This window comes from Anomaloglossus baeobatrachus, chromosome 3, assembly GCF_048569485.1.
Source record: "Anomaloglossus baeobatrachus isolate aAnoBae1 chromosome 3, aAnoBae1.hap1, whole genome shotgun sequence".
Taxonomy (NCBI): domain Eukaryota; kingdom Metazoa; phylum Chordata; class Amphibia; order Anura; family Aromobatidae; genus Anomaloglossus; species Anomaloglossus baeobatrachus.
This window is the reverse complement of record NC_134355.1, coordinates 696,935,205-696,950,648: the sequence shown is the minus strand read 5'-3', so window position 1 is coordinate 696,950,648 and position 15,444 is coordinate 696,935,205. Positions and strand designations below refer to the sequence as shown.

At 54.2% G+C, this 15,444-nt stretch overlaps 2 non-coding genes across 2 annotated transcripts; one reads left to right on the top strand and one right to left on the bottom strand.

The window, feature by feature from the left end:
- Window positions 1-6,574: 6,574 nt before the first annotated feature.
- Window positions 6,575-6,646, top strand: TRNAG-UCC (transfer RNA glycine (anticodon UCC)). The gene has a single exon. It is a non-coding gene; the product is annotated as a tRNA-Gly (tRNA).
- An 8,241-nt stretch (window positions 6,647-14,887) lies between these two features.
- On the bottom strand, window positions 14,888-14,973 carry TRNAY-GUA (transfer RNA tyrosine (anticodon GUA)). The gene is given in 2 exon segments: window positions 14,888-14,923; window positions 14,937-14,973. It is a non-coding gene; the product is annotated as a tRNA-Tyr (tRNA).
- Between the last annotated feature and the right edge of the window lie 471 nt (window positions 14,974-15,444).

Below are 15,444 nucleotides of genomic sequence, written 5' to 3'. Positions count from 1 at the left end.
GCGTGTGCAGAGCCATGTGTACGGTGCAAAGCCATGTGTGTGCGTGTGCAGAGCCATGTGTGTGCGTGTACAGTGCAGAGCCATGCGTGTGCAGAGCCATGTGTACGGTGCAAAGCCATGTGTGTGCGTGTGCAGAGCCATGTGTGTGCGTGTACAGTGCAGAGCCATGCGTGTGCAGAGCCATGTGTACGGTGCAAAGCCATGTGTGTGCGTGTGCAGAGCCATGTGTGTGCGTGTACAGTGCAGAGCCATGCGTGTGCAGAGCCATGTGTGCGGTGCAAAGCCATGTGTGTGCGTGTGCAGAGCCATGTGTGTGCGTGTACAGTGCAGAGCCATGCGTGTGCAGAGCCATGTGTGCGGTGCAAAGCCATGTGTGTGCGTGTGCAGAGCCATGTGTGTGCGTGTACAGTGCAGAGCCATGCGTGTGCAGAGCCATGTGTACGGTGCAAAGCCATGTGTGTGCGTGTGCAGAGCCATGTGTACGGTGCAAAGCCATGTGTGTGCGTGTGCAGAGCCATGTGTGTGCGTGTACAGTGCAGAGCCATGCGTGTGCAGAGCCATGTGTACGGTGCAAAGCCATGTGTGTGCGTGTGCAGAGCCATGTGTGTGCGTGTACAGTGCAGAGCCATGCGTGTGCAGAGCCATGTGTACGGTGCAAAGCCATGTGTGCGTGTGCAGAGCCATGTGTGTGCGTGTACAGTGCAGAGCCATGCGTGTGCAGAGCCATGTGTACGGTGCAAAGCCATGTGTGTGCGTGTGCAGAGCCATGTGTGTGCGTGTACAGTGCAGAGCCATGCATGTGCAGAGCCATGTGTACGGTGCAAAGCCATGTGTGTGCGTGTGCAGAGCCATGTGTACGGTGCAAAGCCATGTGTGTGCGTGTGCAGAGCCATGTGTGTGCGTGTACAGTGCAGAGCCATGCGTGTGCAGAGCCATGTGTACGGTGCAAAGCCATGTGTGTGCGTGTGCAGAGCCATGTGTGTGCGTGTACAGTGCAGAGCCATGCGTGTGCAGAGCCATGTGTACGGTGCAGAGCCATGTGTGTACGGTGCAGAGCCATGTGTACGGTGCAGAGCCATGCGTGTGCAGAGCCATGTGTACGGTGCAGAGCCATGTGTGTACGGTGCATAGCCATGTGTACGGTGCAGAGCCATGTGTGTACGGTGCAGAGCCATGTGTGTGCATGTACAGTGCAGAGCCATGCGTGTGCAGAGCCATGTGTACGGTGCAAAGCCATGTGTGTGCGTGTGCAGAGCCATGTGTGTGCGTGTACAGTGCAGAGCCATGCGTGTGCAGAGCCATGTGTACGGTGCAAAGCCATGTGTGTGCGTGTGCAGAGCCATGTGTGTGCGTGTACAGTGCAGAGCCATGCGTGTGCAGAGCCATGTGTACGGTGCAAAGCCATGTGTGTGCGTGTGCAGAGCCATGTGTGTGCGTGTACAGTGCAGAGCCATGCGTGTGCAGAGCCATGTGTGCGGTGCAAAGCCATGTGTGTGCGTGTGCAGAGCCATGTGTGTGCGTGTACAGTGCAGAGCCATGCGTGTGCAGAGCCATGTGTGCGGTGCAAAGCCATGTGTGTGCGTGTGCAGAGCCATGTGTGTGCGTGTACAGTGCAGAGCCATGCGTGTGCAGAGCCATGTGTACGGTGCAAAGCCATGTGTGTGCGTGTGCAGAGCCATGTGTACGGTGCAAAGCCATGTGTGTGCGTGTGCAGAGCCATGTGTGTGCGTGTACAGTGCAGAGCCATGCGTGTGCAGAGCCATGTGTACGGTGCAAAGCCATGTGTGTGCATGTGCAGAGCCATGTGTGTGCGTGTACAGTGCAGAGCCATGCGTGTGCAGAGCCATGTGTACGGTGCAAAGCCATGTGTGTGCGTGTGCAGAGCCATGTGTGTGCGTGTACAGTGCAGAGCCATGCGTGTGCAGAGCCATGTGTACGGTGCAAAGCCATGTGTGTGCGTGTGCAGAGCCATGTGTGTGCGTGTACAGTGCAGAGCCATGCGTGTGCAGAGCCATGTGTACAGTGCAAAGCCATGTGTGTGCGTGTGCAGAGCCATGTGTGTGCGTGTACAGTGCAGAGCCATGCGTGTGCAGAGCCATGTGTACGGTGCAAAGCCATGTGTGTGCGTGTGCAGAGCCATGTGTGTGCGTGTACAGTGCAGAGCCATGCGTGTGCAGAGCCATGTGTACGGTGCAAAGCCATGTGTGTGCGTGTGCAGAGCCATGTGTGTGCGTGTACAGTGCAGAGCCATGCGTGTGCAGAGCCATGTGTACGGTGCAAAGCCATGTGTGTGCGTGTGCAGAGCCATGTGTACGGTGCAAAGCCATGTGTGTGCGTGTGCAGAGCCATGTGTGTGCGTGTACAGTGCAGAGCCATGCGTGTGCAGAGCCATGTGTACGGTGCAAAGCCATGTGTGTGCGTGTGCAGAGCCATGTGTGTGCGTGTACAGTGCAGAGCCATGTGTACGGTGCAAAGCCATGTGTGTGCGTGTGCAGAGCCATGTGTGTGCGTGTACAGTGCAGAGCCATGTGTGTGCGTGTACAGTGCAGAGCCATGCGTGTGCAGAGCCATGTGTACAGTGCAAAGCCATGTGTGTGCGTGTGCAGAGCCATGTGTGTGCATGTACAGTGCAGAGCCATGCGTGTGCAGAGCCATGTGTACGGTGCAAAGCCATGTGTGTGCGTGTGCAGAGCCATGTGTACGGTGCAAAGCCATGTGTGTGCGTGTGCAGAGCCATGTGTGTGCGTGTACAGTGCAGAGCCATGCGTGTGCAGAGCCATGTGTACGGTGCAAAGCCATGTGTGTGCGTGTGCAGAGCCATGTGTGTGCGTGTACAGTGCAGAGCCATGCGTGTGCAGAGCCATGTGTACGGTGCAAAGCCATGTGTGTGCGTGTGCAGAGCCATGTGTGTGCGTGTACAGTGCAGAGCCATGCGTGTGCAGAGCCATGTGTACGGTGCAGAGCCATGTGTGTACGGTGCAGAGCCATGTGTACGGTGCAGAGCCATGCGTGTGCAGAGCCATGTGTACGGTGCAGAGCCAAGTGTGTACGGTGCATAGCCATGTGTACGGTGCAGAGCCATGTGTGTGCGTGTACAGTGCAGAGCCATGCGTGTGCAGAGCCATGTGTACGGTGCAAAGCCATGTGTGTGCGTGTGCAGAGCCATGTGTGTGCGTGTACAGTGCAGAGCCATGCGTGTGCAGAGCCATGTGTACGGTGCAAAGCCATGTGTGTGCGTGTGCAGAGCCATGTGTGTGCGTGTACAGTGCAGAGCCATGCGTGTGCAGAGCCATGTGTACGGTGCAGAGCCATGTGTGTACGGTGCAGAGCCATGTGTGTGCGTGTACAGTGCAGAGCCATGCGTGTGCAGAGCCATGTGTGCGGTGCAAAGCCATGTGTGTGCGTGTGCAGAGCCATGTGTGTGCGTGTACAGTGCAGAGCCATGCGTGTGCAGAGCCATGTGTACGGTGCAAAGCCATGTGTGTGCGTGTGCAGAGCCATGTGTACGGTGCAAAGCCATGTGTGTGCGTGTGCAGAGCCATGTGTGTGCGTGTACAGTGCAGAGCCATGCGTGTGCAGAGCCATGTGTACGGTGCAAAGCCATGTGTGTGCGTGTGCAGAGCCATGTGTGTGCGTGTACAGTGCAGAGCCATGCGTGTGCAGAGCCATGTGTACGGTGCAAAGCCATGTGTGTGCGTGTGCAGAGCCATGTGTGTGCGTGTACAGTGCAGAGCCATGCGTGTGCAGAGCCATGTGTACGGTGCAAAGCCATGTGTGTGCGTGTGCAGAGCCATGTGTGTGCGTGTACAGTGCAGAGCCATGCGTGTGCAGAGCCATGTGTACAGTGCAAAGCCATGTGTGTGCGTGTGCAGAGCCATGTGTGTGCGTGTACAGTGCAGAGCCATGCGTGTGCAGAGCCATGTGTACGGTGCAAAGCCATGTGTGTGCGTGTGCAGAGCCATGTGTGTGCGTGTACAGTGCAGAGCCATGCGTGTGCAGAGCCATGTGTACGGTGCAAAGCCATGTGTGTGCGTGTGCAGAGCCATGTGTGTGCGTGTACAGTGCAGAGCCATGCGTGTGCAGAGCCATGTGTACGGTGCAAAGCCATGTGTGTGCGTGTGCAGAGCCATGTGTACGGTGCAAAGCCATGTGTGTGCGTGTGCAGAGCCATGTGTGTGCGTGTACAGTGCAGAGCCATGCGTGTGCAGAGCCATGTGTACGGTGCAAAGCCATGTGTGTGCGTGTGCAGAGCCATGTGTGTGCGTGTACAGTGCAGAGCCATGTGTACGGTGCAAAGCCATGTGTGTGCGTGTGCAGAGCCATGTGTGTGCGTGTACAGTGCAGAGCCATGCGTGTGCAGAGCCATGTGTACAGTGCAAAGCCATGTGTGTGCGTGTGCAGAGCCATGTGTGTGCGTGTACAGTGCAGAGCCATGCGTGTGCAGAGCCATGTGTACGGTGCAAAGCCATGTGTGTGCGTGTGCAGAGCCATGTGTACGGTGCAAAGCCATGTGTGTGCGTGTGCAGAGCCATGTGTGTGCGTGTACAGTGCAGAGCCATGCGTGTGCAGAGCCATGTGTACGGTGCAAAGCCATGTGTGTGCGTGTGCAGAGCCATGTGTGTGCGTGTACAGTGCAGAGCCATGCGTGTGCAGAGCCATGTGTACGGTGCAAAGCCATGTGTGTGCGTGTGCAGAGCCATGTGTGTGCGTGTACAGTGCAGAGCCATGCGTGTGCAGAGCCATGTGTACGGTGCAGAGCCATGTGTGTACGGTGCAGAGCCATGTGTACGGTGCAGAGCCATGCGTGTGCAGAGCCATGTGTACGGTGCAGAGCCAAGTGTGTACGGTGCATAGCCATGTGTACGGTGCAGAGCCATGTGTGTGCGTGTACAGTGCAGAGCCATGCGTGTGCAGAGCCATGTGTACGGTGCAAAGCCATGTGTGTGCGTGTGCAGAGCCATGTGTGTGCGTGTACAGTGCAGAGCCATGCGTGTTCAGAGCCATGTGTACGGTGCAAAGCCATGTGTGTGCGTGTGCAGAGCCATGTGTGTGCGTGTACAGTGCAGAGCCATGCGTGTGCAGAGCCATGTGTACGGTGCAGAGCCATGTGTACGGTGCAGAGCCATGCATGTGCAGAGCCATGTGTACGGTGCAGAGCCATGTGTACGGTGCAGAGCCATGTGTACGGTGCAGAGCCATGCATGTGCAGAGCCATGTGTACGGTGCAGAGCCATGTGTACGGTGCAGAGCCATGCGTGTGCAGAGCCATGTGTACGGTGCAGAGCCATGTGTGTGCGTGTGCAGAGACATATGTGTGCGGTGCAGACCCCGATGTGAGGCTGTTATTTGCAATGCTGTAGTGATACCAGGTCAGGTGCGTGGGAAGAATATACTGACAGGGACTGTGTGTGCAGGGGGCGGGCAGGGGGCGAGGCTGGACACTGGGGCGGGGCTGGACACTGAGGCTGGGCGGTGACAGCTCTGACTGAGGTTTTGCACAGGAAGTGGTCAGTTTGCTGGAGCTGAATGTAAACAAGAAGCTGCAGAGAATAAAGGTATAATTCAAGAGGAACAAAAGTTAGAAAACAGAAAATAACAATGTAGGTGTGATTTATATGACAATACAGCACAGATAAACTCAAAAATTTTTGTTAAGCTAATGTCGGACAACTCCTTTAAATTACAGTCACCGACTCCACAATGCGCTGAAAGGAGACATCGATCCTCTACATGAGATCCTGCTCCGCACCCGTGTGATACTTTCCTCTGGTGACATCTGGGACTTGGTTCCTCCTGGAGATCGTCCATTGTTTCTTCATCTTTGTTGATTTCTTTTGCCATATTGAAAGGTCTTCTGAGGAGCCTGTGTCCGGCTGAGGCTTCAGCTCCTCTGTAGTTTGGTTCCGGTACCTCCTGCAGTTATTTTCTCTGATGAAGCCCCTTCAATTTTGCTTAAGAACACGGCCATGAATAAAGAATTGGATCTAAGCATTGGATCTCCTCCTAGAACCTCCCATTATCCAGGACAATGTGGAGATGATGCTTTTCCCCCATGATGGAGACCGGGTCACAAGGTAAAAGTGAGAACTCAGTGTCTCGGGGAACAAAACATTCACATTTTGAGTCCACGGCAGGAAACTCCCCAGATCTCTGCCCCATTGAGAACCTGAGGTCAATCCTCAAAAAGGGACAAAACCCAGGAATTGTGACACCTCCGAGCTCTGATGAGACAAGATCTAGTCATCACTGAGGATCTGCCCTGAGGCCGATATCCAGTCACCGGGGGAAGGGCAGAAATCTGGAGAAATCAGGGGCAGCGCAGGAAATATTCAGTCTGCACGGAAATGTCATGGCTCCATCAATAAAATGTAACAACTGAATGGAAAAATAGAAAAGGAAGAGAATCTCCTCCTTGCAGCCGCTCTCTCCCAGACACCGGACAGCTGCAGACAGTCCCTGCTGTACACAGCGAGCGCCGCTCTCATGCCCTCGGCACGTGATTGACATCCTGCGGTGCATCGTCCCAGAAGGAGAGATCTGGCCCAGCAGAGACGGGCAGGTACTCATGTGTGCAGCGTTGGTGGTATAGTGGTGAGCATAGCTGCCTTCCAAGCAGTTGACCCGGGTTCGATTCCCGGCCAACGCAGAAGCTATTTTATTTCTTCACTTAAAGCAGCCATCAGTGCGGAGCCTCGGAGGATGTGGACAATGTCCTCTGCTCGTCACCGGCTTCAGCTCCCGGGGAAGAATTTCTCCTTTTCCTCTACCTCTAAAAAAAAACCCACATCATTATTACAAGCAGCTCCGAAGGGAAACTTCCCCAAATGCTGCAGGGAAAAAACTCTAAGAAATTCCAAAACAGGAGCTTTTCCTGAAGATGTTTCCTGAAATGTTACCTGAAAAGTAAGACGTTATTTCACCGTCTCAAAAACCTTTGTCTGCACAGAGTCTTTTAGAATTAAAAAATAAAAACATGAGACATTGAATCAAACACTTTTTTGCTGCTAAACCTTCTTTTTGTCTTCTGGGCAATTTTTATCTGTTGACCTGTATTGTGAAGTATTGAGTCTTCCTAGAGGAGATTTCTTGGCAGATGCTCAAAAAACTGTTGAAAAACTGAACGTGACCAGAGTCTAAGGCTATGTGCGCACTGAGCGTTTTTCGCAGAGTTTTTGGGCTCAAAACTGCATGACTTTCCTTCCCCAGCAAATCCTATGACTTTTCATTTTTGCTGCACGCACACAACTTTTTTTTTTTTAGCTGCATTTTTGAGCTAAAAAAAAAATAGACATGTCAATTCTTTCCTGCGTTTTACTGCGTTTTTCACCCATGCAATACATTGGAAAAACGCAGCAAAATGCAGTGATTAAAAATGCAGCAAAACACAGCCAAAAACGTACTGATACGTTTTTGCCGCGGGTGCATTTTTTCCGCGGGTGTGTTTTTGCCGCGGGTGCGTTTTTTGCGGTTTTGTGAGTTTTTTGTGGCCAAAAACGCACAAAAAGGCTGCATCAAAAAAACCGCTGTATGCGCACATAGCTTTACTGCTCCTTGGTCTCCTCGCAGATGCACAAAACCCTGAACATATGAACAATGAGACGTTTTTACACAGAAATGAATAGGACCGTTCATTCCAGCGTTTCCTCACTGCTTGCTCCTCGTACCTTGTGCACAGAAAACTTGAAAACCCCGTGTGACCGGAGTCTTACTGCTCTATGGCCTCGGTTTCTTTCTGCAGCTGTCACATCCTGGAGACGATCCTGCCGGCAGTGCACAACGGCTGCACAATTCTGAATGTAATGCCTCCATTTACCTCTGCACAATGGTGGTGTCGCGGGCGGAGGGGACACGCTCGCCTTGCTCGGGTCCGGGGCTTCTACTGCTGCTGCTCGGTGGCTCGAGTGGTGGGCCGGACCCGGGGACTCAAGAGCGCTCCTCACCCGTGAGTGAAAAGGGATGGTTTGTTTGGGGAGAGAGTTTGTGACGCCACCCACGGGACGTGGTGATAATGACACCACCACTGCTGGTGACGGGGATCCCGGGAGAGATGGTAGGGAGCAGCTAGGATGTTGTCCCCTCCGTGGGTAGGGGGTCGGTGCTCCCGGGCCCGGTGATGTAATGGGGAGGCTGAATGGCCGAGGTGCAGGGTTGCAGGGACAGCGCGGCGCGGTGCCAGGCGGCACTAGTGTACTCACTCAGACAGTCAATGACAGAGTCTCTGGTAAACCAAACGGCCGGATGGACGGGTCCCGCAGCCGGCTGCAGTGTTGTTGTGCTCTCCCCGGACGGCTGATGGTGGCTGTCTTCCCCTGCACCTGTATAAACTGTGTTGACGCCGATGGTTTCCCAACGGTAGTCCGCTCCCCGGCGTATAGGTGCCGTAGGAGCCCTTTTGCCCGCAGGCGCTGGCCCTTGGATCTCTAGCCTGTGGCGGTGGCTGTATATCCTCACGGTGTGGACTGTTGCCTTCTTCGGGATTTGGTTGTTAGGAAACCCCTGGGGTTCCTGTCACACTCGGATTTGACTATTGTTGGCGGCTCCAAGCCTGGTCGGGGTCCGATGGCTCTGCCTGTGTGCTTAGCTTCACTCCGGTCCCCGATTCGGTACCAGTGGGCCACCGCCCAACCCCGGTCTACGGTTCCGCAGAGATCCGTCACTCCTGCAGATGGCCACCACCGTCTGCCAACCTTGCTGTCAGTGCCTGGGCTCCAACCCAGACACTTGCAGTTTCTGACCTCTCACTTTCACCTCCTAAACTGAACTCCAGGCCTGTGAACTCCAACGGTGGGTGGGGCTAACCACATGGCTCCTCCCCACCTGGTGTGGACATCAGCCCCTGGAGGGAGGCAACAAGGGTTTTTGTCTGACTGTTGTAACTGCCTAGGGTGGGGGTGTATGTGTTGTTATGTCTGTGACTACCTTGCTAGTCCAGGGCGTCACATTCCCCTTTGGTGAAATGCAGACCGTCCGCGGGCTGCCCGTCCATCACCGGTTTTATTTTTGTTTATGTAACAGATAAATTAACATGTCAACATATAACATGAGCATTCTTTAGTTCTTCCCTTTCGGGAGGCATGGCACTTTAACGTTGCAAACGGTAAACATTTTTATTTCAAAACGGACGGGTTCATGGTCATCCGCTCCCCCACCCAAGCAACCTAAACCTTGGTGCTGCCCCTAAGAAACGGGCAGCACCCCTCTTCCCCAGTCCTGGTCGAGGTTACCCGAGCGGGAACGGGTACGGTGTCTCGCACCCGGCTGTTACTTCAGGGGACCCCACGTCCAGGGGGATGGCCACCGGTCCAGGTGGTGGCTGGGCCGCAGCCTACTCTGCTGCGGGCCCTTCCTCCAATCTGCCTCTCCGGAGGCGGCACGGCATGGAAAACGGCCCACAAAACTATTTACAAACCCACAAGTTTGTGGGTGGCCTGCTAGTTCTCGGCCATGTCCATGAGCAGTTCCTCATGCGGACGGTAAAAACACATAGGGTCCCTCCGGGGACAACTTGTCTTAAAACGGACGGCAATCAGGTGAAACTTCGGTTTGATTAGTCTTCATTCATTCACAACTGGAACAATCAACAAGCTGCACAGGGTCCCAACGGGGACAACTTTGGTGACAACGGTAAACCACTGCCTTTACTTGAGGTCACACTCATCAAGGACCTCCTCCAGCTCGACATCTGGACGGCACGGTGGGGGAGGAGGCTGGGGCTGCATCTGCACACCGCGGCTTTCCCTCTGTTTCACGTCCAGGGCATACCAGCCCCTCTCCCCGCAATGTCGGGTGTAGGTCACCAGGTCGCCCGGCAACAGATCGCGACCTGGGTGGCCCGTTGGGAGATGTGAGTTCACGTCGCGGCGGGCCACAAACACTTCGGCCTCCAGGCTCGGTTCATAGATAAAGCCGAACCCCCTTCGTGGGTCAAACTTCCTGACTTGGCCTTCATAGAGTGGGCCCCGCACCCAGAAGGTGGCGTGCCGGAGGTGGTCTTTCTCCCGTATGGTACGGGCCACCACGTCGGCTCTCTCCCGCTCCCTGGCGGCTATCTCCTGGCCCAACGGGTTCGGCTCTTTGTCCCAGTACGGGGCGTTAGCATACCCCTGCGCTTGAGTCGGGCCCGCTGGATTGCCCCCACGCCGGCTACAACCAGCACGCTCTTTGGGGGGTCCAGCGGTGACGTGGCCTGAGGTGCTGCCCTGCAGCAACAACCTGGCGCAGCCTCAGCCGAGGCAGGGAGTTCAGGGACAGATGTCCTCACCGGTTGGGCCTTCGGGCTCGCAGCGGCCGGTTCTTCTGCGTCCGGACGGACTGCCGGGACTGGGTCCTTTGTCAGTGCGGCCACTTCCGGGGCTGATGGCTTCTTGTCGCGGACGGGCACCTTCCGCTGGATCTTCCATGGCAGTGGGAGGGATGCGGGCCGTTCACGGACAACACCCCCAGGCCGGTCCTCTAGGGCGGACGGGTTAGATTCCGCTACCGATGTTGGGGGTAACGGACCAAGTTGAGGGGCAGCAGCAACCGGTACGGATGGCGGGAGAGACAGGAGGGTGAGCGGACACAAACCGGGCCCCTCAGCCGCAGCGGCCGGTCCCTCAGGGACACAGGGGCGCGGGTCACCTACCCGCTCCTCCAACACTGCCTCCATCTCGCGTCTCCGCATGGCCGCCACCACTTCCTCCATTTCGGCCACCCAGCGCTTCATTAAGAACCAGACCTGGTTCTGCAGGCAGCAGCACATTTGTGCGGTCCTGGCTTCCACCCACGCCGCTGTTCCGGGCGTGGGCTTGTGAATTTCGGTATCACCGGATGGGACAGACATGCTGCTTGCAGGCTTCCAGGAACCGGATATGTTGCAGAGTCCTGGCGTCCCCGCTTTTTATGCCCTCGGCTACATTAGGCAGGCCTTCACCCGCCCCCCCTTGGTTTTTTCTAGCACTTCCTCTTTGGGGGCGGGGCTTCGCTTTCGCGCCTTCCCTGCTCGGGGAAGACACTCGAGCGGGAAATCTTCGCGCCAAAGATGGCGGCGCTTCAAATTTTTCGGCCGGACGCCGCCGGCGGGGACTGCAAGGTGCACTTCTACCGGTAGGTAGACTGGTTCTATCCTGTTCGCAGACGCCAAGTTGTCGTGGGCGGAGGGGACGCGCTCGCCACGCTCGGGTCCGGGGCTTCTACTGCTGCTGCTCGGTGGCTCGAGCGGTGGGTCGGACCCGGGGACTCGAGCAGCGCTCCTCACCCGTGAGTGAAAAGGGATGGGTTGTTTGGGGAGAGAGTTCGTGACGCCACTCACGGGACGTGGTGATGATGGCACCACCGCTGCTGGTGATGGGGATCCCGGGAGAGATGGTAGGGAGCAGCTAGGATGTTGTCCCCTCCGTGGGTAGGGGGTCAGTACTCCCGGGGCCCGGTGACGTAACGGGGAGGCTGGATGGCCGGGGTGCAGGGTTGCAGGGACAGCGCGGCGCAGTGCCAGGCGGCACTAGTGTACTCACTCAGACAGTCAATGACAGAGTCTCTGGTAAACCAAACGGCCGGATGGACGGGCCCCGCAGCCGGCTGCAGTGTTGTTGTGCTCTCCCCGGACGGCTGATGGTGGCTGTCTTTCCCTGCACCTGTGTAAACTGTGTTGACTCCGATGGTTTCCCAACGGTAGTCCGCTCCCCGGTGTATAGGTGCCGTAGGAGCCCTTTTGCCCGCAGGCGCTGGCCCTTGGATCTCTAGCATGTGGCGGTGGCTGTATATCCTTACGGTGTGGACTGTTGCCTTCTGTCGGGACTTAGTTGTTAGGAAACCCCTGGGGTTCCTGTCACACTCAGATTTGACTATTGTCGACGGCTCCAAGTCTGGTCGGGGTCCGATGGCCCTGCCTGTGTGCTTAACTTCACTCCGGTCCTCGATTCGGTACCAGTGGGCCACCGCCCAACCCTGGTCCTACGGTTCCGCAGAGATCCGCCACTCCTGCAGACGGCCACCATCGTCTGCCAACCTTGTTGTCAGTGCCTGGGCTCCAACACAGACACTTGCAGTTTCTGACCTCTCACTTTCACCTCCTAAACTGAACTGACTCTTTTCCCGCCTCCAGGCCTGTGAAGTCCTCGGTGGGTGGGGCCAACCGCCTGGCTCCTCCCCACCTGGTGTGGACATCAGCCCCTGGAGGGAGGCAACAATGGTTTTTGTCTGACTGTTGTAACTGCCTAGGGTGGGGGTGTGTGTGTTGTTATGTCTGTGACTACCTGGCTAGTCCAGGGCGTCACAGTGGCGCTATTGGACACAACAACAAGGTGTGGGCGCAGCCATAACATGAAGGACCCAGCTGTACAGCCCATTATGTCCTGACACACATGAAAATCGTTGGAAAAATGCAGTGTGAACATGGCAAGGAGCCAGCAGTACCTCATAGGATGTGTTGAGCCCCTCCAAGCTCTTTCCCACAGACAGCCTCATTAATATCTTGTGACCTCCCCTTTTGCGGCTGTATTTGGCGGTGACCTCCACCCTGGGCCTCACACCCTGATCCTCTTCACTGTCTGTAGAGTTTGTCGAGTGTTTTATGGTTTTCTCTCCTTTTTTTTACTTCTGAGCTGTGACGTCCTCTCACTATCCAGTTTCACCATAAAATGGCCGCTGCATTCCCTACAGGCTCTGATAGCCCCTCCTCATTGGCTGCGCTATACAATGTGATGTGATGGAATAGCTGCAAGGCATTATGGGAACGCCCGCCGGCCCTACGTGATGTCATATGACCTTCTACGGCTGATGTAATCCTCTGCAATTTGTAAAATGACTTTTGCCATGTTCATCGAGTTGCAAGAAGTGATTTGCAAGTTGCTTGAATTTTTCCAGGATTTGAAAATTCCTAAGAATTTGACGCAAATTAAATTTTCATCTGATTTATTTGCTCATCACTAATGTTCGAGTGTTATCACTGAAGAGAAGAATTGTGGCCGGGAAAAGTCATCAAGGTGGAATAAACAGAGAGAAAAGATAGACGCCAACCCCAATAGTGTGATACTGAGCTCCAGTATCTCGTATTCCTTAGATGCAGCGACCAATAGTGACCGCAGCACCTGCGCAGTTTCACTAAGGGGTCTGCTCCACTGACAACCCATCCCCCTCTACTCAGAGTAATTGCAGGTAACAACAGACGATGTCACCTCCTAACTGTCCAGATGTTACCGGTCACTAATGATTTCTGACCATAGAGCGCCCATTGTGAATCCAGCGTCTACAAACAGAGCGGGGATCCCGGAGCTGGGGGAAGGAAAGAGCTGAGATCCCCAGAAGGTCTCCTGACACGTTCTCTTGATGACAGGTTCATTAAGGCTAACATTGCTTACCCCAGCCTTAGTGGTGGCGTGCAGGCGTAAGATGCGCACAATTCTTTACAAGACGCAAAACAGTTAATGAATTGGGTGCATCTTATAACCGGCGTCCACCGCTGCCGGGAATGTTACTTCTTGTGCAAGTTATGGTACTTTTGCAGAGCTGACCAGGACTAGCGTTAGTAATGGATGGACAGTATCGGTTCCTGGCTCCTTGGTGATTAGTAATGGACGGACAGTCTCCATGCTTGGCTATTCAGTAATTAATAATGGATGTACAGTCTCAGTGCTCGGCTCCTTGGTGATTATTGATGGATGCACAGTCTCGGTTCTCAGCCACTCGGTGATTATTGATGGACGGACAGTCTCGTTGATCGGCTCCTTGGTGATTAGTAATGGATGGACAGTCTCAGTGCTTGGCTCCTTAGTGATTATTGATGGACGGACAGTCTCGATTTTTGGCTCCTCGGTGGTTATTGATGGACGGACAGTCTCGTTGATCAGCTCCTTGGTGATTAGTAATGGATGAACAGTATTGGTGCTTGGCTCCTCGGTGATTATTGATGGATGGACAGTCTCGTTGATCGGCTTCTTGGTGATTATTAATGGATGGACAGTCTCGGTACTCAGCTCCTTGATGATTAGGAATGGACAGAGTCTCGGTGCTCGTCTCCTTGATGAATAATAATGGATGGACAGTCTTGGTGCTCGGCTCCTCAGTGATTATTAATTGATGGAGAGACTCAGTGCTTGGCTCTTCGGTGATTAGTGATGTATGACCAGTCTCGCTGATAGGCTCCTTGGGGATTAGTGATGGATGGACAGTCTCCGTGCTCGGCTCTTCACTGATTAGTGATGGATGGACAATCTCGGTGCAGTCACCGTGTGGGGTCATTATTCGGCTTCTGTAGATCTCGGCACAGTAAGCCCTCGTCGTTCTCCAGTGATTGTCTCCTCGTACTGTTATAGTAACTGCGTCCTGTGGTCAGGACCATAAAACACCCAACTCATCATTTGCTTTTTACAACTCACGTTTCTATATTTTCTTGTGTTATTCGTTGACGCTTTACGTTCTGAAGTCTTTATAATGGCGCAGGAGGTTCAGAAACATTTTTCTTTTTTGCTTTACCTTGCGTCATTTTAGAGTTAAAACTCACACGTTCCTCTAAAATGTCAACGAACTTAAATAAAAATTACAGACGCACATAAAACTACTCCAGGGGAGATCGGGAGTGCACTTCTACAAAGGTTTAGGGAGGAGAGGAGGAAAGAAGAAGGAGGAGGAGACCTTGTGTCCAGATACTCCGCTGTATCTGCCGCCTACCTGTAGTAAGAGAAGAGCCGTAATTACCCTAATAGAAGCTCCTTGTCAGGAGAGCAGATGGGGGAGGAGATATTGTTTGGGAAAATAATATTGTGGCTAATGTGACCTCGTCAGTAATGTGACCTCGTCAGTAATGTGACCTCGTCAGTCATGTGACCTCGTCAGTCATGTGACCTCATCAGTAATGTGGCTGCTTAATTCTGGAGATAATTTTATAATTCTAAGAATAAGTAATAAAAAGTCCTTCGAACCGGAATCGAACCAGTGACCTAAGGATGTCTGTGCTCCACCTACAGTCCTCCGCTCTACCAGCTGAGCTATCGAAGGGTCCTGAGTGACCAGTGCCCTGCTGATGTCACCTCGCTGTGTCTCCTGGTTTATGGGTCACATGACCCTGTACAGATCTATAGTATATGTGAGGAGGATAGTGATGAGCGCGCACTAAAATGCTCTGTACTCGAGTGGAGCTGGTCAGACACCGACATGAGTGTAATGGAAGCCAGTTACTGGGCAGTCCAGCTCTCCACCCACATACAGCCCTAAATAGTGCATTTTTGGGAGGTTTTTTGTTTTTTTGCACACAGCATCCGAAAACATTGTTTTTACCCCCAGTGAGAGCCATTCAGAGACTACAGGCGGCTTCCACTACCACCAGCTTCCATCACTCACTGAAAGGAGCCAGCTCTTTGTGTTGGATTGTTCTCAAACGACAAAGCCGAGAACCCGAGTAAAAAGTGTATCCAAACACCCCAATGCTTGATCGAGTATCCAGCAGAGATGAGTACGCTCACTCTTCAT